At 44.3% G+C, this 23,515-nt stretch overlaps 1 long non-coding RNA gene across 1 annotated transcript in view; it reads right to left on the bottom strand.

Annotated features, from left to right (window-relative positions):
• The window catches only part of LOC108537790 (uncharacterized), a 23,097-nt gene extending 3,658 nt beyond the window's left edge, over positions 1-19,439 (bottom strand). The window contains exon 1 of the long non-coding RNA XR_001887923.1: positions 19,337-19,439. This is a non-coding gene — a long non-coding RNA (uncharacterized LOC108537790). The remainder of the gene's footprint in view (positions 1-19,336) is intronic.
• Positions 19,440-23,515: the final 4,076 nt, after the last annotated feature.

Raw genomic sequence — 23,515 nt, 5'->3', positions numbered from 1 at the left:
ATATATATATATATAATTTTTATTTTTTTGAGACAGAGTCTCACTCTGTCACCCAGGCTGGAGTGCAGTGGTGCGATCTAGGCTCACTGCAAACTCTGCCTCCCGGGTTCAAGCGATTCTCCTACCTCAGCCTCCCTAGTAGCTGGGATTACAGGCATGTGCCACCATGCTCGACTAATTTTTGTATTTTTAGTAGAGAGGGGGGTCTCACCATGTTGGCCAAGCTGGTCTCAAACTCCTGACCTCAAATAATTCACCTGCCTCAGCCTCCCAAAGTGCTGGGATTACAGGTGTGAGCCACTGCACCCGGCCCTTTATATATTTTAGATACAAATCTGTTGTTTGATATATGATTTGCAAATATCTCAGTATGTAACTTATCTTTTCATTCTCTTAACAGGGTCTTTTGTAAAGCAGAAGTTGATTTTGATGAGGTCCAATTTCTTATCAACTTTTTTTCTTTTTTCGGATCATGCTTTTGGTGTTTCAACCTCCTAACCTCAAAAAAATCTCTGGATAATCTTTGATTCTTCATCTCTTAGTTCACACCTTCTTCACATCTTATGAGTTGTGAAGCCTAACCTCAAGATGTCTCTCCAATCTATCCCCTTCTTTCTGTTCCACTGTCTATGCTTTAGTCACACCTCTTGTTACTCAGGTCACTGCGACAGCCTCTTATCTGGTCCTCCTGCTTCTAGAGCTAGTCCCTGCACAGTTGCTATCTGTGATCACATTCCTTCTCTGCTCAAAAAGACTTTAGCAGGCCGGGCGTGGTGGCTCATGCCTGTAATCCCAGCACTTTGGGAGGCTGAGGCGGATGGATCACCTGAGGTTAGGAGTTCAAGACCAGCCTGGCCAACATGGTGAAACCTCGTCTCTACTAAAAATACAAAAAAATTAGCTGGGTGTGGTGGTGGGTGCCTGCAGCCCTAGCTACTGGGGAGGCTGAGGCAGAAGAATTGCTTGAACCTGGGAGGTGGAGTTTGCAGTGAGCTGAGATGGTGGCATTGCACTCCAGCCTGTGTGATAGAGCGAGACACCGTCTCAAAAAAAAAAAGACTTTAGCAGCTCCCGACCTACCACCTATGAATGAAGTCCAACTTCTTAGCGTAAATGGGCCCTATCTATGCTTTCCTGTTTCCACACCGTGGCTTGTGTTGTTGCCTCAGCTGAGGACAACCTACAGGGGACACTGGTGTGAAGTGAGGGTCCTTCCATCTGTAAGTATAGCCAGAGCTAGGGGAATGAGTGAATGCAAGGATGAACAAAATTCCATGTCAAAGCATTCCAACAACGCATGTTCACAGGGAGGAAAGGTGGGTGCTGTACTCTCTGCTGCTCCACCTCACTCTCCAGTTACATTTGGAGACAATAAAGAAAAACAACAGAAATAATTTTCACCAAAAGTTGACGATGAGCAATGTTGAATTGGGATAACAATAGAAAAGCAAGCTTAAATAACGTCCATTGTTTTCCCCTCACATCTAGCTTTTCCAGCAGTGGGTGGCAGCCCGAGAACATTCTAAAGGCCAGCACAGGCTGGGGTCTAGGGAGACAAGAAGTTCAGATCATAGGGGGCAGACTCAATTGCCTAGAGAGGCCAAGAATATACTGTTTGTAAAGCAGGCTGGGGGCAAGACATAAGGGGCCCTCTTGATACTTTTTTCATTTTCTTACTCTGAATCATCACGTAAGTGTAAGAAATACTTTCCTTTTTTTCTTAACTCTGCCACAGAAGAAAACAAAACCAAGACAGTGTGAATGGAAACTCTCACTTGGCCTAGAGTAAGAGCTACAAAAGGGACTGGTGGGGCCTGGGGCAAAGAGGAAGGTACCTGCTGACAAAGTGGGCAGCTGCTGCTCAGCTCCAGCCATTCACCACTGTGCAGGCCTGTGGGCCCCATGGGACCGAGTCCTTCCATTTTCCAAGAGAAGTCCAAATTTCACATTTTTATGCAATTTCCACTGTGTTAAATGTGGGCAAATGACTGACATTTTAAAAGAATATCATATGAGGCATCAAGATGAGTGGCCAAACAAAACAATTTTGGAGGCGAGATGTAGCTTGTGGACTCCCAGTTTGTGATTTCCGGTTATCTCTGTAACAGTCCTGATTTACACCTAAGGTACCCCATTTCACTCTCAAATATCCTGGTTTGGACAATAAACTATATTGTTACTCTAGCTCTGATGTACAAGGAGTATTGAACTGGGACTCAGGGGGCTGGGTTCTGCTGAACCACTGGTTGACTCATTTGTTTATCAATTTATTCAATAAACATTTATGGAGTGTCTGCTCTGTGCCAGGTACTTTGTTAGGTGTTGATGAACAATCTCTTTAGTCTTTCTTTTTTTAATTAATATATTTTAGTTTTAGAGCAGTTTTAAGTTTGTAGAAAAACTGAAAAGAAAGTACAGAGAGCTCTCATATATTTCCTTCTCCTTCCCCTACAGGCACTTTCCCCTATTATTAACATCTTGCATTAGTGTGGTACATTTATTATAGTTAGTGAATGGATACTGATACATTATCATTAACTTAAGTCCACTGTTTACATTAAGATTCACTTTTGGTCTTGAACAGTTCTATGAGTTTTGAAAAGTATATAATGTTATGCATCCACCATTAGAGTATCATGCAGGAGTAGTTACACTGCCCTCAAAATCACCTGTCTTCCATGGACTCATCCCTCCCTTCCTTTCCCTGAAGCCCGGCAACCACTCATCTTTTTACTGTCCTAGGGTTAGAATCATACAGTATGTAACCTTTTCGGACTGGCTTCTTTCAAGATGCATTTAAGTTTCTTCCATGTCTTTTGTGGCTTGATAGCTCTATTTTTTCTTAGTGCTGAATAATAGTCCACGGTCTGGATGTACCACGGGTTTATCCATTCACCTATTGCAAGACATCCTGGTTGCTTCCAAGTTTTAGCAATTCTGAATAAAGCTGCTTTAAACATTTGTGCAGGGCTGGACAGTGGCTCATGCCTGTAATCCCAGTGCTTTGGGAGGCTGAGGCGGGAGGATCACTTGAGGCCAGGAGTTCGAGACTAGCTTGGGCAAAATAGTGAGACCCTGTCTCTACAAAATAAAAAAATTAGCTGGGTGTGATGGCACACCCCTGTAGTCCGAGCTACTCAAGAGGTTGGGGCAAGAGGATCGTTTGAACCCAGGAGGTCAAGGCTGCAGTTAGCTATGATTGTGCCACTGTACTCTGGCCTGGGCGACAGAGTGAAACACTGTCTCTAAACAAAACAAAACAACAAAACAAAACAAAAAAACCCCCAAACAACAAAAAAGACCTGCAAACATTCATGTGCACGTTTTGTGTGGACATGAGTTTTAATTCATTTGGGTAATTACTAAGGAGTGTGATTGCTAGATTATGTGGTAAGAATATGCTTACTTTTGTAAGAAACTACCAAAATGTCTTCCCAAGTGACTGTACCATATTGCATTCCTACCAGCAATGAATGAGAGTTCCTGTAGTTCTACATCCTTAACAGCATCTGATGCTGTCAGTGTCTTGGATTTTAGCCATTCTAATATATATGTAATGGTATCTCATTTTAATTTGCAATTCCTTAGTGACACATGATATTGGGCATCTTTTCACATATAGTCTCTGACTTAAGATGTTTCAACTTTATGATAGTACAAAAGTAATATGCATTCAGTACACTCCTCAACTTATGATGGGGTTACATCTAGATAATCCCATCATAAGTTGAAGATGCTGTAAGTTGAAAACATACTTTCCACTTATATTTTCCACTTACAATGGACTTATTGGGACATAACCCCACTGCAATAGGCAGAGGAGCATCTGCACTTACTTGCTGACTGTATATCTTCTTTGGTGAGGTGCCTATTAATATCTTCTGTCCATTTTTATTTAAAAAATTTTTAAAAAATTTTTTTGTAGAGATGGGGTCTTGCTATGTTGCCCAAGCTGGTTTTGAACTCTGGGCCTCAAGCAATCCTTCCTCCTAGGCCTCCCAAAGTGCTGGCATCACAGCCAGGAGCCACCACACCCCTAAAATGGGCTCGCTTTTGCCCATTTTTTTAAATTAAATTTAATTTTTTTGAGACAGAGTCTCGCTCTGTTGCCCAGGCTGGAATGTAGTAGTGTGATCATAGCTCACTTCAGTCTTGACTTCTTGGGCTCGAGTGATCCTCCCACCTCGGCCTTCCGAGCAGCTGGGACTACAGGCACATGCTACCATATCTGGCTAATTTTTGTATTTTTTGTGGAGACAGGGTTTCACCATGTTGCCCAGGCTAGTCTCAAACTCCTGGACTCAAGCAATCTGCCCACCTTGGCCTCCCAAAGTGCTGAGATTACAGGAGTGAGCTACTGCACCCAGCCTCTTTTGCCCATTTAAAAATTGAGTGTTTTCTTATTGGTGAGTTTTAAGAATTCTTTGTATATTTTGGATAGAACTCTTTTACTGGATATGAATTTTGCAAATATTTCTCCCAGTCTGTGGTTTGTCTTTTATTCTCTTAATCTTTTAATGTGGAGCAGTGTGGTCCAATAGAACTTTCTTGGATGATGTGACCATCCTACAGCTATGCTGCTCAATATGGTAGCCACTGGTCACATGTGGCTATTGAGCACTTGAAATATGTCTAGTGCAAGTGCGGAACATAATTTTATATTTTGTTTAATTTTAATGAACTTCGCCACATGTGGCTAGTGGTGAGGCTATATTGGACAGAGCAGACATAGAACAGTCCTCTTGTGCCTTTTTTTTCCTTCATGACGTTGACTAGGGGTCATCCTTATTCCTCCTTTGTTTACAACCTTCCTTTTCAATCTATTAGCAAGTCCTGTGGATTCTACCTCCAAAATAGATTCCAAATCTACCTCCTTCTTTCCACCCTTCACTGCTGCAACTGTACCCCAAACTATTCTTGCCCTTTACATGGATGATTCTAATAGCCTCAAGACTGGTCTCCTTGCTTCCTTCCTTGTCTCCTACAACCTATGCTCTATATAGCAACGAGAGTATTTTGTTAATACTTAGGTCAGACCGCATCACTCCTATGCTCAAATCCCTCTAACAGCCTCCAATCACAATAAAATCTAAGTTACTCACCTGCAGGGGCTGGTCCTTTGCCTCTTGTCTCCTACCACCACCCTCCTTGCTCACATGAGTCTTTGTGTGGCTTGAACACAGAAATCATTTTTCCCTCTTAGGGCTTCTCCTGTCTTTGAACTTGCTCTTCCTTCTGCCTGGAACGCTCTGTCCTGGCTATCCCCATTTCCAACTCTTCTCATCACCTTTGTCACCTTGAGTCGACAGGTCTCAATCCCAAAGTCACTTCTGAGAGACCTTAGGACCACCCAAGCTAAGGAGCCACCCCCTTATTCACTCCTTTTCTGTCACACGATTCTGTTTTATTTTCTTCAATTCACTTAGCACACAGAAAACTTCTTGTGTGTTTGTTTCCTTATTTGCTCCCTGTTGGCTTCCTCTCACCAGCTCTATGAGGGCAGGGACCTTGTCTGCTGTCTTGGTCATTACTCTACTGTTAGCACCCTCAGTAGTGCCTGATGCCTAGTAGGTGCTCAGTACCCATTGATTGAAGGAAAAGACATCTGTAGAGCTACAGGGCAGCGATCAAGCACTTTCCCATTAAATTCCCAGAGGCTTAAAGCTTGGTCATTGCTCTTAAGGACCTTATAAATGTGGTTAAGGTGAGCAAACGCATGCTAACAAAAGGAGAACCAGGCTAGGATACATAAGTTCTGAACACAATCAGCATCACAGCAGTTTGGAGGCATGCTGGTGTGATCTCAGGAACCCTTGGAGGTTGGGTGACACCACAAAGGAACAGAGAAGTGAATTTAGGACTGTTGAAAAGTGTTTCCAAAACTTCTGTCACATGAATACCTCTTTTAGGAATGTTTTTATATCTACTTAACAGCTGTATTAATAGTCACCATGATATATATCTATATCTATATCTATGTATACACACATATACACACACACACACACACACATATACATATATATAAAATCTATTTTTATTTTTTGGGGGGTATTAACTCACTTTTAAACTTCAGGCCGAGCCCAGTGACTCATGCCTGTAATCCCAGCACTTTGGGAGGCCAAGGTAGGAGGATCCCTTGAGCCCAGGAGTTTGAGACCAGCCTGGGGAAAATAGGGAGTCCCTGTCTCTATTAATTTTAAAAGAAATTTTAAAAAATAAGAAAAAACTTTAATACCTATTTTGGCCTCATCTATCATAAGCAGCAATAATAATAATAATAGACAACTTGCTTGTTACATTTAAAAACATATGTTAAAATAAATATGACTATTGAAATTAAAAATGTCTTTGTGTCACCTCAGATTGTCTGTCATATAGAGGAACATGAGGCACATCTTGAGAAAAATCATTGTAGGGATTACTCTTGGGCAGCCGGTGTCCAGGCTGTCCTGCTGCTGGCAGGCTCTGGTATCTGAGAATCTTAGATGGTGTGCACCCCCACTCTCATCCAGCTATTCAGCTCCCTCAGTTGACTCAATCTGGTCCATTTTTCTGTCCACTTATTGCCTAAGCCTTTGTCGTTGTCTACAATGGCCTAGGCCCTGTGCTGGGTGCTGGGGTCACAGAGGGGATCAAGATAGTTCTTGCTGTGAAGGAGTTCTCGGCCTAATGAGGAAGACATATATGGAGGCAAACACATAGTCCACAGTAGCAAGGTGATACAATTCTAGTATGTACAGAGTGTTGTGGGCAGAAAAAGAGGGCACAGAAGTTTCACAGAGCAGGTGGTTTATTGAAGGGCAAAGGAGGGAAGAATGTTCCAGGCAGCAGGAACAGAGCAGGATGTATAAAGTCAACTGCAAAGTTTTTGAGGTCAGGATACAGGATGAAGATCAGGGACGGGGGCAATGCAGCTAGAGAGGTGGCCAGAGGCCATATCAAGGCCAGGGCCTTATCTGAGAGGCCATGGGGAGCCTCTGAGAGATTGTCAGGAGAGCAGGGGATCTGGTGGGATCCAGGGCTAGAGCAAGATTTCCAGCTGCTGCCCCATCATGGCCAGGTTCAAGGACTTCATTTTCTACCTGGGAACAATTGCAGTACCAAGGGTTCCTTTGAAGCCTTGGGCATGTGTCGATATGGATGGCTGGTTTAATTTTTAGCTCTTAATGGTCAACTGCATTGCTTGCCTTGGAATGTAGATTCCTCCTGTCATCAGAGAGCCTTTTATTGACAATTAAGTAAAACCGCCGGTTACCACTTGTCTGCCTCTGACCTGAATTAGAACCTGAGGTTGTGGATTAATCCCACCAGGCTTCTGACGTTTACAGGATACCAGCACTTAGAGGATATTACCCTGATGGTTAGGGTGCTCTGGTCTTAGCTCTCAAGGCACTACTGCAGTCTCAAACAGAATCGAAGCAATTTCTAAAATAGCCTATGATTCATTTTTTCTCCCCTCCTGTGCCTAAATCTGCTGGCTTCATGTGGAGGGATGGGCACAAGTAACTGTAGAGGTGACATCACAGGAGTGGGCTGCTTGCCTGCCAGCCAGCTTGTGGAGCTGGGCCCTGGCAATTGTCTATCTGCTGGGCTGGGCAATGCCTCCCAGCCGTTTTGGAGACAGAGCTCCGAGGTTCTTTGGTTGATGTGCCTTCTCCACATTTCTTTTTCTCAGACAAAAATTCTGGGCTGAGAAATCCAGGATAATGGGAATAGCAGTGGTAGGAGGAATAATACAGCCTTACATCTGTATAATGCTTTAGAGTTTGAAAGCTATTTGCTCTATTTTGCCCCACCCAAACACCAGTGGGAAATGGAAGCTGGGATTTTCGACTTGGAGACCAACTCTCGCTCTCTGGCACAAAAAACCTAAATGCTAACATCCCCTATTCACCTCAAGGCATATCATGATTAGGCCTTGGATGCCACCAGAAGGTCAGAGAGGCTCCCTTCAGCTTCTAGGTGCTTCCTGGAAGATAAATTCTCCAGGACAAATTGCCTGGCAGGCACAATCTATTAACTATGCCATCCTGATTGAGCCAGCAAGTAGTGCCAGTCTCAGCACTGCCAACTCCTTCTGCACACCCTGGTTTACAGTCCCAGTGGTCCCAAAGACCTTTACTGGAGCCAAAGGCACAGTCGCTAACTGTGGAGCCCTGAAGGTAGGGTGTGTCACAAACATCTGGAAGTGCCAACAGCTGCCAGAGAGCTCAAGGGCCTGTGAAAAGAAAACCCACAATTCAAGTAACATCAGCTATCACTGTGGATCCTGAAGTGAAGGGTCACTGAGCCCAGCCGTGAACAGCTGAAGAGTGGGTTAGAGGGATTCTTTTCTTGGAGGAGCCATAAAAATTGTTCTGTGGTGGTGTCATGATTGCTTTGTGATCATTCAGCATGTGAGCCCAGCATGGCTTGGTGTCCCCAGTGCCTTATTGCCATAGTGAACATGAGAAGTCTCCTCTGGCCCAGCTCCCCTCCTGTGATCTTCCCCAGGATCATGGTCGCTAGGCTGGAAGCCAAAAGAGTGGCATACTCTTGATTGGCCTTCCTGGTTTTAGATTAGATTTCAGTGTCACTAGTGTGCGTGTATGTGTCGGGGGATGAGGGTGGGGGTTGGAAGCAGTGAGCCATAGATGCTCAGCAATATTGCAAGAGTAGCAGGTGCTCCTGCTATTGTTGCTGCCATAGCTGCCACCACCACCACTATCACCAAAATGAATCCAGGATGACCTTGTGTAAGACCGCAGTTGCTGGTCAGTGCCATGAAAATGTCATCTATGTAAACCAAGATGCTTGTACTTGGGCAGTTCTGTCTGTCAGAAATCTTGGTGGGGTATAAAAGTGACCCTCTTGAAAGTTGAATCTGTAAATCTGTATGTAGAAAGTGACTGTCAGAACAGAACATCACCACCTCCAAAGCAGACAGCCCTCCCAGAACTTGTTTTCCAGCTCACGGCAGAAATGTGCACCTATGAAAGTAGATTAAGAATCACTGTCTCAGCCTGTTTTAGAGATGTGAATAAAAATCTTGGCTTGGGACTGCCTTCTCTCCGGTTGACTGATTTTTCAATTGATTTGTATTTATTAGCTAATGAAATTAAAGTTGTAAAAATGATAACAGAAACACAATAAATCTCTCCCACAACTGGCTGTTTCTATGTCACTATGGTGCATTCCTCACTTTGATTACTTCAAAGTCTATTATTTTGTTTTCAATTATTCTGTTTTTCTGGCACTGGAGAAAATCAATTTGTTTTATTTTCTCTTATTCATGCACTCAATTATGCTCTTCGGGCACATTTAATCACTTTGATGTTTTCATTTTATGGCCCGTCTCTAGGCACTTCAGCTGCATTGCTGCCAATGCGCAAGCAGGACTAATTTGCATGTCACAATAGACTTGAAATTCTAACTCAATTTAGAAATCTTTGTGAAATCTCCCTCCAAAATGTGCTTGGAGCTGCAAAGAGGCAGAAGAATGTTGGCAAACCAGGAGCCTGTAAAGATGCTTTCCTTTCTCAAAAGACTATGAGCTCCTGCATGACCCGACCATGGCTTGGGGAAGTCCCTGTCCAGGTACAGCAGAAAACCATGGGATGGGAGGTCTGCAGACCTTCCTCTGGAACTCTGTGGTGAGAATCCTGCAGCAGCTGCCCCTCCGTGGCAAGGCCAAGGAGGCTAGGCCCACTCACTCTGGCAGAAAATGACTCTTAGCACTGCTGGATTTGGTGGCTGTGCTCAAGACAGCACCTGAATCTCAGTTGGCTAAAGGGCCTCCGGGTAGACTGACAAAGTTGTCAACAGTTAGGCATTCCAAAACCCTGAGTGGTTTACCTTATTTTTCCTAATAATTTCCAACCTTCCTTCTACCCCTTGATCATTTTAGAGCTAGAAGCTGGAGGGGAATGAGCAATACAATTGCTTTGGGCATGTACTTTGGGCACACAAGCAAAAAATGCTTAATTAAACATATTAGAGGCCTCCAACTACTCTTTGAATATTCTTGGTTTGTTTATGTAACCATCAGCAGCTCTGCCAGGCAGAAGGAAAATTCCTTATTTCCTCTTCCAAGCTTTGGGTATGATCCTCAGTGTCTCAGGTGGAATCCTAGCTTCCGTACTTACCTGTTGTGTGACTTTGTACAGGCTAATTAACTTCCCTAGGCCTCAGTTCCTACATCTATTAAATGGAGCTAATAATATTATATATATATTAGAGACTGATCTGCTTCCTAAACTTCTATACTGTCAAGAGTTTGGCCATATTCACATACTGCCTATGTGGACTTTTCTTATAGAGACATTAAAAGAAAACCCAGCCTCATCCTAAGCAGTATCTTTGGAACCAAAGAGTTTGATCTGATAATTATATTTCTTTTTAATACACATTGAAACATATATCTATATTGAACATACTNTCTGCTTCCTAAACTTCTATACTGTCAAGAGTTTGGCCATATTCACATACTGCCTATGTGGACTTTTCTTATAGAGACATTAAAAGAAAACCCAGCCTCATCCTAAGCAGTATCTTTGGAACCAAAGAGTTTGATCTGATAATTATATTTCTTTTTAATACACATTGAAACATATATCTATATTGAACATACTAAATCCATTTCGCTTGGGGTCTTTGATCTTGCTTGTCTCTTCATCTAGAATGTACTTCACTACCATTTTTTTTTTTAAAGACAGGGTCTCACTCTATTGCCCAAGCTGGAGTGCAGTGGTGCAATCATGGCTCACTGCAGCCTTGACCTCCTGAGCTCTATTGATCCTCACGTCTCAGCTCCCAAGTAGTTGGGACTACAGGTATGCGTCATCACACCCAGCTCAGTTTTACATTTGTTTTTGGTAGAGACAGGGTTTTGCCATGTTGCCCAGGCTGGTCTCAAACTCCTGGGCTCAAGTGATCTGCCTGTCTTGGCCTCCCAAAGAGCTGGGATTACAGGTGTGAGCTACCGTGCCCGGCCGAATGCAAATTTTGTAAATCTCCTTCCCTCATTTCATTAATCTCTGTTCCCAAATGTCACCGCCTCAGAAAGGTCTTTACTGAATAGCATCCCTCATAATTTATCAGTAAACAACATTAAATATTTATTTAGTTGTTTATTGTCTATCTTCCACACTAGAATGTAATCTCCATGATGGGCAAGGACTTTATTTGGCCTATTTCCTTTATTATTTTAAGAGACAGTGTCTCAGTATGTTGTCCAGGCTGGTCTCAAACTCCTGGGCTCAAGCGATCCTCCTGCCTCAGCTTCCTGAGTATTTGGAACTATCAGCCCACATCACTGTGCCTGGCTTATCTATTCTATTGACTTCTGTATTGCCAGTGTCCAGAGTAGGGCCTGGCACATATTAACACTAAATGGTTACTATTAGGCTTCCCTTTCATTCCACCAGGGTGGTGTCAAAGAAGGCAGAGTAGAAAGCCAGGACTTTCCATCTTTGCTCAATGGCAAGGAGGCCCACCCATTGCTATGTCAGTAGAGGCCAAATGGGGAGCAATAAAAAGGTGCCGTTCCCATTTTTGGCCAGAGTGGTATCAGTAGAGGTCTACTGGAGAGCCTGAATTTTACTCCATCCAGCAATACTGAGGTGCCCTTCTTCTCCCCAGGGTGTCAATGGTGGCTGAGTAGGGAACCTAGGCTTTTACTCCCCACCTGGAGGTAATAGGGTAGTGCCCTCTGCCCCTGCCAGCATGTATTACTTTTTTTTTCCTGACTACAAAAATAATACACGTTCATGGTAGAAATTTTGAAAAATACAGAAACAGCATAAAAAAGTAAAAATCATCTATAATTCCAATTCTAGATAACTACTGTTAAGGTATATTACTTTGGTAAAGTATCATCAAATATGACTACTGTTAGCATTTCATTCTTGTGTTTTTCTGTGCATATCCCCTCTCCCAAAACATACACTAAATACAGTTACAAAATTGAGACTACATGGTAGTAAGCCATTTTGTATCCTGTTTATTTCACTTAACATTGTAATCATGAACATATTCTAGTGTCATCAAATTATCTTTAAAAATTTGCTTTTTAACTGGCTGCAACAAATTTTTTTCATGTAGATACACTGTATGGAATTAGTATGAGACCTCAAGTTCAATACATCAAAAGAGAACACATCAAGTATATGTTTCAGTAAAGCTATGTCCCCTCCCCCAAGAGCTTCCCATTTCAGTTGGTACCCAGGCTGGAAATCTCAGAGTCACCTTTACTTCTTCCTTTCTCCCCAATCCTCTATAAATGGCCTACCTCCCAGTGCTGGTGATGATACTCTCTTCATAATAGCTCTCAGTCATTTCTTCCTATTTTACCACCACTATTCTAGTCGAGGACCTTGCAGTCTCAGTCTTGCATTACCATCACCATCTATCCCAAATATCACTGTATCATGTGGTGCTCTAATTCCAGAACCTAGAATGACTTCCACTTTACTGTGGATATGAACTAGTCAGCCTGAAATTCAAGGGAGCCTGCAATCTGCCCCCTATCCCCACCCTTCTGAATCTCCCTTACTTACAAGTGCATCCCTATTCTGATCTATTCAAATCCTCCCAGACTTCTGAAAGCAGTCTCCCTAAAGTCTTACTGCCCAGTCTCTTCTATATATAGTGTCAGACCTTATTATATTCTGATATGTCCAAGGGGCTTAGTTTTGTTTCCTAACCTAAATTTCTCAACTATTTATCAGGAGGAGGGATCATGTCTTAAACACCTCGTATATCTCCCAATGGCACCAGCTTGAGTGGGGTGGGGTTCAAAAATATATGTGTTGATTGCTTGAGCTGGGCTTTAAAGTGGAGACACAATCATATCTCTTAAAATTAAACTGCTTCTGAAGTTCACTTTGGGAGGCTGAGCAGGGGGAAAGGTTTACTAGTGACTGGAAAAAAGCAGAGGGGAGAGATGATGAGTAGGTGTCACAGGGCAATGCTGCCATGGAGAAGAGGGCCACCAGGTCTGGGTTCAAATCTTGAGTTTATCACTTACTTCTTGTGTGACTAGGGCATGTTACACAACGTCTTTGGGTGCCAGTCTCCTACCTCATAAGGAAATTGTGAGGTTAAATGAGATCATGTATGTGAAGTACCCAGCTCAGGGTTTTGTGCTGTATCCTGTCAATATCAGTAGTTCCCACCTCATAGATTTAGGTAGAAATTTCAAGTCTTCATGAGTAATATGCCAAGGGTTTTCATGGTTTGTTAAAAGCTGCTGTCTAAGTTACTGTAACTTTGGGGAGCAGTCTCCATTTTTATTTTAGGATTAAATTTTTTTTTTTTTTTTTGTAGACAAGGTCTGGCTCTGTCACCTAGGCTGGAATGCAGTGGCACAGTCACAGCTCACTGCAGCCTCAATCTCCCTGGGGTTAAGCAGTTCTCCCACCTCAGCTTCCAGTGTAGCTGGTACTACAGGTATATACAACCACGCCCGGCTAATTTTTATATTTTTTTTGTAGAGAAGGGGTTTCACCATATTGTCCAGACTGGTCTCTAACTCCTGGGCTCAAGCAATCCACCTGTCTCAGTCTCCCAAAGTGCTGGATTACAGGCTCGAGCCATGGCGCCCGGCCCAGAATTTTAAAATTTTAGCATGACATTTTATAACTTATTTTCTGTTTAACAACAGCAACAATAACAATGACGACAAGAAGCCTTTCCATCTCTTTAACTCTTTAGTGAAACAAGAAAGAGAGGAACCTGCTTGATGAGGAAGTCCAACTTGGCGGTAGACTCCTGGAAAGGACCACAGGGAGATGAAGAGGAATAAAGAGCCAGCAGGGGACAGGAAAGAGAGATAAAGGATGGACATCGCAGGTATTTTCACCTGAAGTCATGCAAATTGGCTCAGGTATCCTCCAAAACCCTGCTCCGAAGTCCTTCCAAGAAGTCCTAAAGCAAATGGTCAGTTTATCCTTGGGACCAACCCTACCTTTCAACTTATCCTCATGGCTTCTCAAGAAGTAAGAGACAGTGTAGAAGGAAGCCAAGTTTCCATGGTATAGAGTCCCACCATGCAGGAGCACTGCTTTAAGCCTGGGGCTTCAGCAGGCATTGAATATGCCCAAACCTGAGCTCCAATGCTAGTCCCTAGAAGGATGACAATCTCGGATGTCAGGCTGCCAGAGGAAGCGCTGCTTATACCCAGCACAATGGTTCGCCTAAGAATATTACCAGCAAATGTGCAAAGGGTCTCAGATTGGGGCTGTGGAACTGCAAATGACAGACTGGGTCTGGTGGCTACAGCACATTTCGGGCAGTAGGAGCTGGGTGAGCTGGCTTCTTCTACCTTCTGTCCATCTCTTTTCCTTCTCTACTCATCTTGAAAGGGAGCTAGAAGTTTCAGATTACAGTATGGTGGGGGAAGGGGCGGGGCCTAGGGAGGGCTACAAAGCCTATGTCTGGCGCCAGAATTTCGAAGGTTGCCCAAGAATGTCTTTTTCCCATTTCCAGGGAGTCATGAGACTTCATGTGTTTAGGATTAGCCACATGGAAGGAGCTGGGCATGTAGTGTGAGGTAGGAGGGTTTACTAGGGGCGATTGGAAAGAGCAGACAGGATGACGAGTAGATTTGACAGAGCAATGCTGCCAAGGAGAGGAGGGAAATAAAGGTCAAACAGCCTGACTCTGAAGCTCCACTCCAGGCCTGGGTTCCAATGTCCAGCCCACTGCTTATTAGCACAGTGTGTGGCACACAGTAGGAGCTCAGTAATTACTTGCTGGATGAATAAAGGCGATCTTGGCCAAGTCACCTATCCTCCCTGAGCCTCAGTTCCCTTATCTGTAAGATAAATAGTAGCTGTTCTTCCTATTTCATCTGTGTTGTTTCTGTCCACACCCGTATCAGTTTGTTAGGTTGCCATCCTACGGCTCCTTCAATAAGGGAAAGAAAGGGCAGATGCATGCAAGGCCTTTTTTTTTTCCCTTGTGTCTTCTGCCTCCCCCTTCCCTCCTTCTCCTCCTTACTTCCTGACCTTGTTTGTTTCTTTTTCTCTCCCAGTCAAACCTGGGGAATAGTTCTGGGAACACAGAGCAAGTGTTGAAACCTCGGGTCGCAACTGTAACGCATTCTCACAAATGCACAACTCCCCCACTCCTGCTCCCCAAGAGAATTGGGCCTGGGCTGCAGTGTGGAGCTCTGAGTCTCCTAGGGGCCTCCCCTTGATTCGAATGTCATGAGTACCAGAAACTAGAAAGCCTCCTACCTTTATCTGCATTTCCCCATGCAGAGCTAGCCAGGCTTGAGGAACTAGCCCTCCCTGAGGATTAATCATATCAGCATTATTCCAACTCTGGAAGGTTCACCGTGAGCCAATTCCTCTGGAGTACATTCACCAGAGGAAAGGCAACCAGCTTTAAGCATATCAAGATGGTGCAAGGATGATTTTACAGTAGTAGTCATGAGCTGGACAGAGCCATCCGCTCTCTAACCTATACTTTCTTATGAACAACGACACATGCCTTCAAGATAGCTCATTGGCACGAGAGGAGTTTTTCTCTGTGTGAAGCTAACAGCTTGAATGGACTCTCCATGGCTTTGTGGGTCTTTTTTCCTCTCAGAAAGACTAATGGGCAGTAAAGCTGGGAAAGTTGAGGTCTAAATTTGCCTGTCCCTTCAGTCATCCTGTGGCATGTGGAACGCATTTCTGTAAGATGAATCTTCTCAGGTTTGATTTCCAATAGGCTACAATCTCATCTTTTGTGCTTCTAAGGGATGTGGCAAGAAAGAGAAAAAGCCCAAGCTTAAAGGCTGAACAAATTCAACCAGATATGCTGGCTGAACTCCCTCACATAGAGTGGAGCTGAATCCATTCATTCCCTCATTGCCATCTTACCTCCCCAAAGCAATCTGTGTCACATCCTACTCTTTATTTTTCATGGGGTGAGGGGAGGTGGAGGGGAGGTACAGTGAGAAATGGCCAGCTTCACTGAGGTTTTTATATGCAAGAACAAATAACAGTCTTGTAGACAGGTTCAGGAAAATTTTTCAGAATTCAGAAAATTCAGCAGCCTTTCCACACTGACCATTGTCATGGCAACGCACTATCTGATGGCAGCATGCGTCACCATGCTGGAGGGGCACAGTATCAGTATAGCAGGTTAGCCTAGCCATTTTTAGCAACATTTGGACTTCTTTCTAGCCTCGTTTCTTAAAGGTTTAGCTGCATTTCTCTTCGGTTCTGAGCTTCTGTGTTCTGCTAAATTTGCATGGCTAGAAAACAAGACTTTGTCAATATGAAAGGGATGGCTAAACGGAAAGTCTGAACATTGCTAGTATTCTATAGCCACTCCACTTGCTGTCTACCCTCTCTGGCTCCTCCTCACCCACTCTTAGCCATGTAGTTTCTCTTCTTCTCTGCATCAATTCTTTCTTATACATGGCATCACCTCCCCACACCCAACAACTGTGACTCATCTGCCAACCCCTGCACTCTCACCATATTCTTTCTTTTTCTATTTTCTCTTTGTAATATACAGCATCCTAGAATCTTAGGGTTGGAAGGAGCCTTAACAGCAATTTAGTCCAATCACCCTCCCCCAAGGCAGGGGCCCTTCTACAATATGACAGCCTAGGGATTGTCTAGCTTCTATTTGTATATCTCCAGTGACAGAGACCTCATGCCTTTCTGGGCAGTCTGTTCCACTTTGGATAGTTCTAATAGTTAGAAAATGTCTTCCTTCTATTGAATGAAAATCTGCCTTTATAAAATATCCATCCATGGGTCCAGCTCTATGCCTTGTGGCCACATAGACTCTGTCTATGCCCTTTGCTCTGTGACAGATATATGGAGTAGAGACCACATCCTCGAGTCTTCTCCAAAAGGTCCCAGCACCTCCAACCAGACCTCTTGGAGCCTGGGCTCTAGTCCTCTCCCCAGCCTGACTGACCTCCAGGAACATGCTCCTATTTGTCTAGAGCCCTTTAAAATGAGGTCGATACTGCATTAGCATCTCTGGAGGCCACTTTGCCCTGGTGACTCATACTGAGCTCCGAGTTGACTCAAATCCCTAATTCTCTTTTAGTAAAATGCTGCTAAGCCATGTTGCCCGGATTTGCATGCAGGTAGTTGCTTTTGTAGGACCCAATTCCTGGTCCTTATGTTTTCTTCCAGTTTGATTTCATTGTGTTACAATCAGAATATTGCTTTAACCTGTTAGGATCTTTAAAAAGCTTGACTTCCATGTAATTTTCATGTCCTTTAAGATCTATTATTTTTTTCATCAACCCTTATCCCAGCCTTTTATCTCAAATCTCTGTTTGATTTTCTGCTCTTTTAGGGTTCTTACCTTTCCTCGTTCTCTTTCCTTTGCATTACCTTTCTTATGTCTTCTCTCATTTGTCATTTCCATTTCCTCAATAGCAAGATGCCACCACTCTCTGGAGCTATGTGCCTGGGTATGTGTGCAGGGAAGCAAGGGCATACACATATCTGCCCATATGGAGGTGTGAGCGAGTAGCTTCAAGGCTTGCTTAGTTCCCCTGTTTCTATTCTTTGTCTGTGGCTCTACCAGGATTTAGAGCCTGAATGGGGGAAAAAGGCAGAGTTGAAGGAAGAAGGGTAAGAGAAGCTGGTCCAGGATCAGTTCTGAGGAACACAGGACATGTGCACCAGGTTTGAGGGGAGCAGGGAAAACTAGGGCTGGATGGCTAGTGTTCATCAGGGCTGCAACACAGTGAGAAGGACTGGAGAAGGGCCAGGAGTGGAAGGACTTTGAAGGCCTTAAAAGTTGGACAAGGGAGGAAGATTTGGTTAGGAAGCAAGGACTTGTGGGGTCAGTAGCCACTAAGAGGTGAGAGGGAGTTAGCCTGAAACTATAGGGTCGGGAGAAGGCCGAGGGCTAGGGGACGCCTCAGAGGGGACAATCAGCAATGCTGTGAGAATAACCTTGAGAGTCTATGACTTCTTAGCATAGAAACTTTTCTCTGGCTAAATGAGCTCAGGACATGAAGACTTTGCTGCTGTCATATACTGTGCTCTGCTAGTAGATAGGGGCATTAATGTGACCTACAGCAAAGACTCTCTGAGTGTAGTGTTTCCTCGGACTAACTTCAGCATAGAACAGGCCTCCTTTTGGTGTTGGATTATATTTCACTGAGGGACTCAAAGGTAGGAGAACTGGTGCTATCTTGGTCATTTTATGAATAAACATGGGAATTTCCCTGTCCAGGATGGGCAAAAAGATACCCTTGGCCTCTTAACTCTGGCAAATAATTAGGATCTAAAAAATACACTTATGTATATGTACATTTAATTAAACAGGAAAATGGGTGCCAAAAATACTTAATGCGAATGGTAGATGAAGTGAGTTGTGAAGAAGCAGCTGGAGTTGAGAGGGGGCCCTACTGGAATGCTGAGGACACTGACCCCAAACAGCCAGTGGACAGTGGGATCAGGAGGGCAATGCCCTGATGGCTGCCACTTCCCCTCCACCCCGAGGCCAGAATGATGCCAGGCCAGCCTTGGGGAAGGGAAGGAGGCTAGGCCAGGAAGGAGGCTAGGCCAGCAGCCCATCTGCAGTACTCTGGCTGAGTCCAGGGAACCCACTCCCAGGGCATCAGAATCGCTGACTACTCATTGTAGTTCCACATTCTTTCGAGGCTCTACTGGATCAAGGACTCATACACACTGGAACAGAATGTCTGTGAGCCCCTCCCCACCCCAGTAAGTCTGAATTGACTTGAATTTTCCTCTTTTTTTTTTTTTTTTTCCTGGGGACAGGGTCTCGCCCAGGCTGGAATGCAGTGGTGTGAACATGGCTCACTGCAGCCTCGACCTCTTGGGCTCAAGGGATCCTCCTGCCTCAGCCTCCCAAGTGTTTGTGACCACAGGCATATGCCACTATGCCTGGCTATTTTTTAAATTTTTTGTAGAGATGGAATCTTGCCATGTTGCTCAGGTTGGTTTTGAACTCCTGGGCTCAAGCAATCGTCCCGCCTCAGCCACCCAAAGTGCTGGGATAACAGGCATGAGCCATGGTACCTGGCCAACTTTTCTGATCTTAAAGAGTGCTTTACTATTGGCCTTTTGAAAGAAAAAGGGTCTCAGGGAACACTTTAGAATTGATTTTCCCCTGGCAGGGCCAAAAGCTGAACCCTTTGTCCTTCTGAGGTGACATTAGCCAGCCAAATGACAATCCCAACCAGAGTGGCCAGTGTAGAATTCCAGCTACAAGCTGTCAGGCCAAGAAGAGGTTTCCCTTCCAAGTCGGTGAAATGATTAGCTACCAAAAGGCAAATGGTATTTAAGGAAGCCCCCACTGATGGGCCACCACAAACTGGGTGGAACAAGGAGGGCAGGCCTCGAGGGGCAGTGCTCACCTTTGATGTAGTTGAGGATTTGCTGGATTCGGTGGGGCTCATTGCGGTCTGGCCGGCAGCTTGGCGTGATTTCCAGCACATAATCAGGACCATATGCTGTGAAAAACTGTAAGGAAAAGGGAAAGGCCAAAAAACAAACTAAGCCACATAAAACCTCCAAACCAACCACATACAAACAATCAAAAGAAACACACTACCGACAAGGCAAGGGAGGCCTCCTTGGGCAGAACAGGATGATGCAGTAGGAAGCCCTGCCTTGGTGGTATCACTACTCCCCTTGCTCAGACCTTCAATGATAGTCCCCTGTGAAATTATTTAGCTTGCTGTCCAACGGTCTCTCTGCTTAGGTCTCAACTTTTCTCTCCAACCTCAGCTCTTATTGCTTCCTTGTCCTCTGGCCACACTAGACTGCTTGGTGCTCTTCCAAATCACACCATGCTTTCTCTTCCCTTAGGATCTTTGCCATTGCTCTTTCCTGGGGCCTGCAAAGGCCCTCCCCCAGTCCCTGCTGCCTGTGAAAAACCTCCCCATCCTTCCAGGCGCAGCTCAAATGTCACCTCCTTCACAAAGCTGTCCCTCCTTCTCCACCAACCCCAAGAGCATTCTGTTGATACTTCTTTCAGGGCCCTTAAATACACAGCGCTTGCCTGCACATCACATGCAGGTCATTGTGCTGGTTGCAGAGGGACTGTAAAGATGGGTGAGACCTCCTCTGGGGTCCTCTAGGTGCTCACAGGCATATTCTGCATTGGGTAGAGATTTTTCAACATTGACCCAATCTCCCCACACTGGACTGTCAGTTCCCTGAAGGCAGGCAGCACCTGTGTCCTATTCATCTCCTTGGTCCTCACAGACCATGGCAACTGCCTGTTAGTTTTGGTTGCCTTGAATTCCCTGGCCCAGGAATGGCAAAGAAGTCTAGTTTCTCTATTTTAATTTTCTTTCTCTATAGTACAGTTTATTTGGTTTTAATTCAGGGAATCAAAATAAATGTTTGTGGATTCTATTTCTAGCTTGGTAGATGACTCCTTGTGACCATTGGGAAGTCACAATATCTGATTCAGCTTCTCTGGTAGGACCGACTTGGGGAAAAATACTCCACGACAAAGGGAATCATTCAATCGGGGTAAGTCTTTGAATGGGAAATATGCAAAACTACTATTTCTGTTTAGTTTTTAACAGAAATAGTATTTGTGCACACTCTCCAGAGGGAAAGCATATGGTCCTTAACGTTATGTGCTTTCAATAGTGATATTGTTAGGTGGTAAGTAAACCAGGGAAATTCAAATTCCATCAAAACAAAATGGTACAGGGGGCATGAAAAAAGGATCATGATACGCGTCATGATTTTGATGCCATTCAAAGAGCTTCTTAAAAATAATCCAGAGTTATTGCCATTGTCACCAAATTATCCTTGTTAAGAGTCTGGATGTACATCTGGCACCGTGGGAGATGTTGTGGAACAATCTCTAGGGATTCTAACAGTGTCTTTGTAGAATCCATGGAAGTAATTTGATGGGGAGATGGTTTTGCACATCCATGACAGAAAACTCTACACATTTAATTAAAAGAAAAATGCCCAAGACTGTGCCAATGTTTATAATGTCCTTTGTGTGTATATATGTGTGTGTGTGGACTGATCTAGAAAGAAAGAGGGGCTTAGGTCCTTCCTGTTGGAGTTATTACTCTCTGATACCTGAAGCCCTGAGTTCCAGAGATAGAAAAGGCTTTGAGTAGAGATTGGCTTTACTAAACCTATATGTGGAACAGACAAGAGGGGTTACCTGGGGACACATCCAGAACCAGTACCCCCTTTCCCCTGTATCATGGTTGAAGAAACTTGTATTTTTAGCCTAGGAGGGCCCCTCGGTCCAAGTTTGAGGACCTTGTGGGCTTGGCTGTGGAAGAGAAGGCTTTAAACAGGTGTGACACTCTCTCCTTAGGCGGCCTCTTCTCCAGAGTGTGTCAAGTGGTACACTCATTTCATGGGTATGAAAAGACAGGCTTAGATAGTGCAACAGAAGAAAGGCAGCTGCAATGAAGAAGCTCCTCTTGGAGACCTGAAGCCCTAGCATCAACGTGCTATAAAAATCAGGGGCAGGGTACCTAGCTGAGGTATAGGAGGAGGGAATGTTCTGCCTCCAGGTGTGAAGATGACACTGCTGATTCTCTGTCAGTGAGACATGTCATGAGCTGCTTGATTAGGGTTGAGTGTTTGGAACAACACGTCCTCACTTATGTGTGCCTATTATGCACTTACCTTCACTCTCCTACTTTAGCTCCCTCTTTGACCAAGAGCACACGGTTGCAAGATGGTCAGCTGGGACCAGGACTGGCTGCTATGTGACAGAACTCAGTTCTACTGGGATTAAGCCTCTTGTCCTGGTTTCATTAGCACCTGGCTTTAACTAACTGATCCACACGGTAGGCACAGTCATGCATAACCCATTCTTTGCTGAAGCAGACTGGCTGCAGGTAATAGCAAAGTCTGGGTTCCTCAAGTTCTCCCCACCTTTGCCAATCAAATGTTATTCTCAGGTCCTGCTTATTTGCACTATTCTTAGGTTAGGGGACTCAGATGGTTTCAGAAAGTCCTTGTGTTGTGAGCCAGTTCTACATGGCAGCTGGCTGGCCTGCAAAGTTAGAAACTTATGTCATGTTCTCTTTGCATACCTTGTAGTGTCCAACTCAAGTCATCACAGGTTTCCCTTAAATGTATGTTGAATTAAATTAACTCACCAAGGGTTTAGCTAGCCATATAGCTAATTGTGTGAAATAATTCAAAGAATCAATTCATAGCATTAATATTTTTTCTAGGCTCTTGAGGTAGCATGATGAAGTGGAAAGAGCACTGGCTTTAGAGTTGGGGGAACTAGATTTTGGTGCCTGAATTTAGCTTGTGTGCCTCAGGTAAGCTTCTTTTTCTTAAAAAAAAAAAAAATTTAAATGTCAATAGCTTTTGGGGTACAAGTAGTTTTGGTTACATGGATGAATTACATAGTGGTGAATTCTGACATTTTAGTGTACCTGTCATCAGGCAAGCTTTTTAATCTCTGTTTCATCATTTCCACCTGACGATGACAAATGCTGACCTGGTTGGGTTGTTAGAAGTCAATGAAATAATATCTATAAAAGGGCCTAGCACAGGGCCCAGCACATAGTAGGACTTTAATAAATGTGAATTCCCTTCTCCTGGGGCAAGAGGCCCTTGCCTAGCCAAGACTCATTCACACTCTGAAGGATGTCAGGTGAAGCGCTTAGGGCTGAGATGTAGAAAGACGAGTCTGTTCTTCCTGCCAGACCAAGCCCAGCAGCCTCAGTGTCCCTCCCCACTTGCTTAAGCCATTAGCTTAGCCTGGGAGAAACTGACTAGCCTGTGGAGAAACGGACTTCTCTCATAGTTTCCTGTCCTACAGTCCTGCCACTTGTTACTTACTGGCGAGGTGGAAAGGAAATACAATCACGTAAGGCAAAAGAGATGTTGGGGTGGAGGGATTTGGCTAGAACTAGAAATAGCTTGAGGCCCCACCCTGAAACTGCCCTCCAGCCCTGAAGAGGAAAGGAAATGGGCAAGCAGCAATCCCATTCCCAGACAGGTGGAGCAGGGGATGAAAGAGGCCAGCTGACCTTCAAGGGAAAATGCTGGCTTTGATCTCAGTGAAGGAAAGACGGAGGTGCTAACCCCTCTCCACCCTTTCCCCTTTCCCCCTCAGCACATCTTTTGCTTTCTGGGCTTCAGTTTATGCACTTTTGAGGGAGAACATGGTACTGAAAAGGGGGCAAATGGAAAATATGAGATGGGGCAGAGGGATGCAAGTGAAAGGTAGTGGCTATTCTAGGGTAGTTGGTCCCTTCTCAACCCTAGAGTCAATGAAGAAAGAAACGTAAATAGCTCAACTTGAGTTCAGATCAGCCCAAGCTTGAGTTCAGTTCAGCCCACCTCAGTGCTCTTTTCTTGCTCATGTCTCTTCAGGTCTTGCTCACACAGTGAAAGTGGCATACAATTAGATAGTTGGTCAAAAAGATATTCAGAAGAAGCCCCAATGTTGCTGTTATTCCTCCATAATCATGTTTGGCTAGCGGAAACCAAGCAACAAACCTGAATCCACCAATCCTTTTATCCTTGCCTCAACATTTAGTAAGTATCTACTATGTGCCCAGCTAGGTTAGTCATTGGGG

The sequence above is a fragment of the Rhinopithecus bieti genome, unplaced genomic scaffold, assembly GCF_001698545.2.
Source record: "Rhinopithecus bieti isolate Rb0 unplaced genomic scaffold, ASM169854v2 scaffold_15339, whole genome shotgun sequence".
NCBI lineage: Eukaryota > Metazoa > Chordata > Mammalia > Primates > Cercopithecidae > Rhinopithecus > Rhinopithecus bieti.
This window is presented reverse-complemented; position numbering and strand designations above follow the sequence as displayed.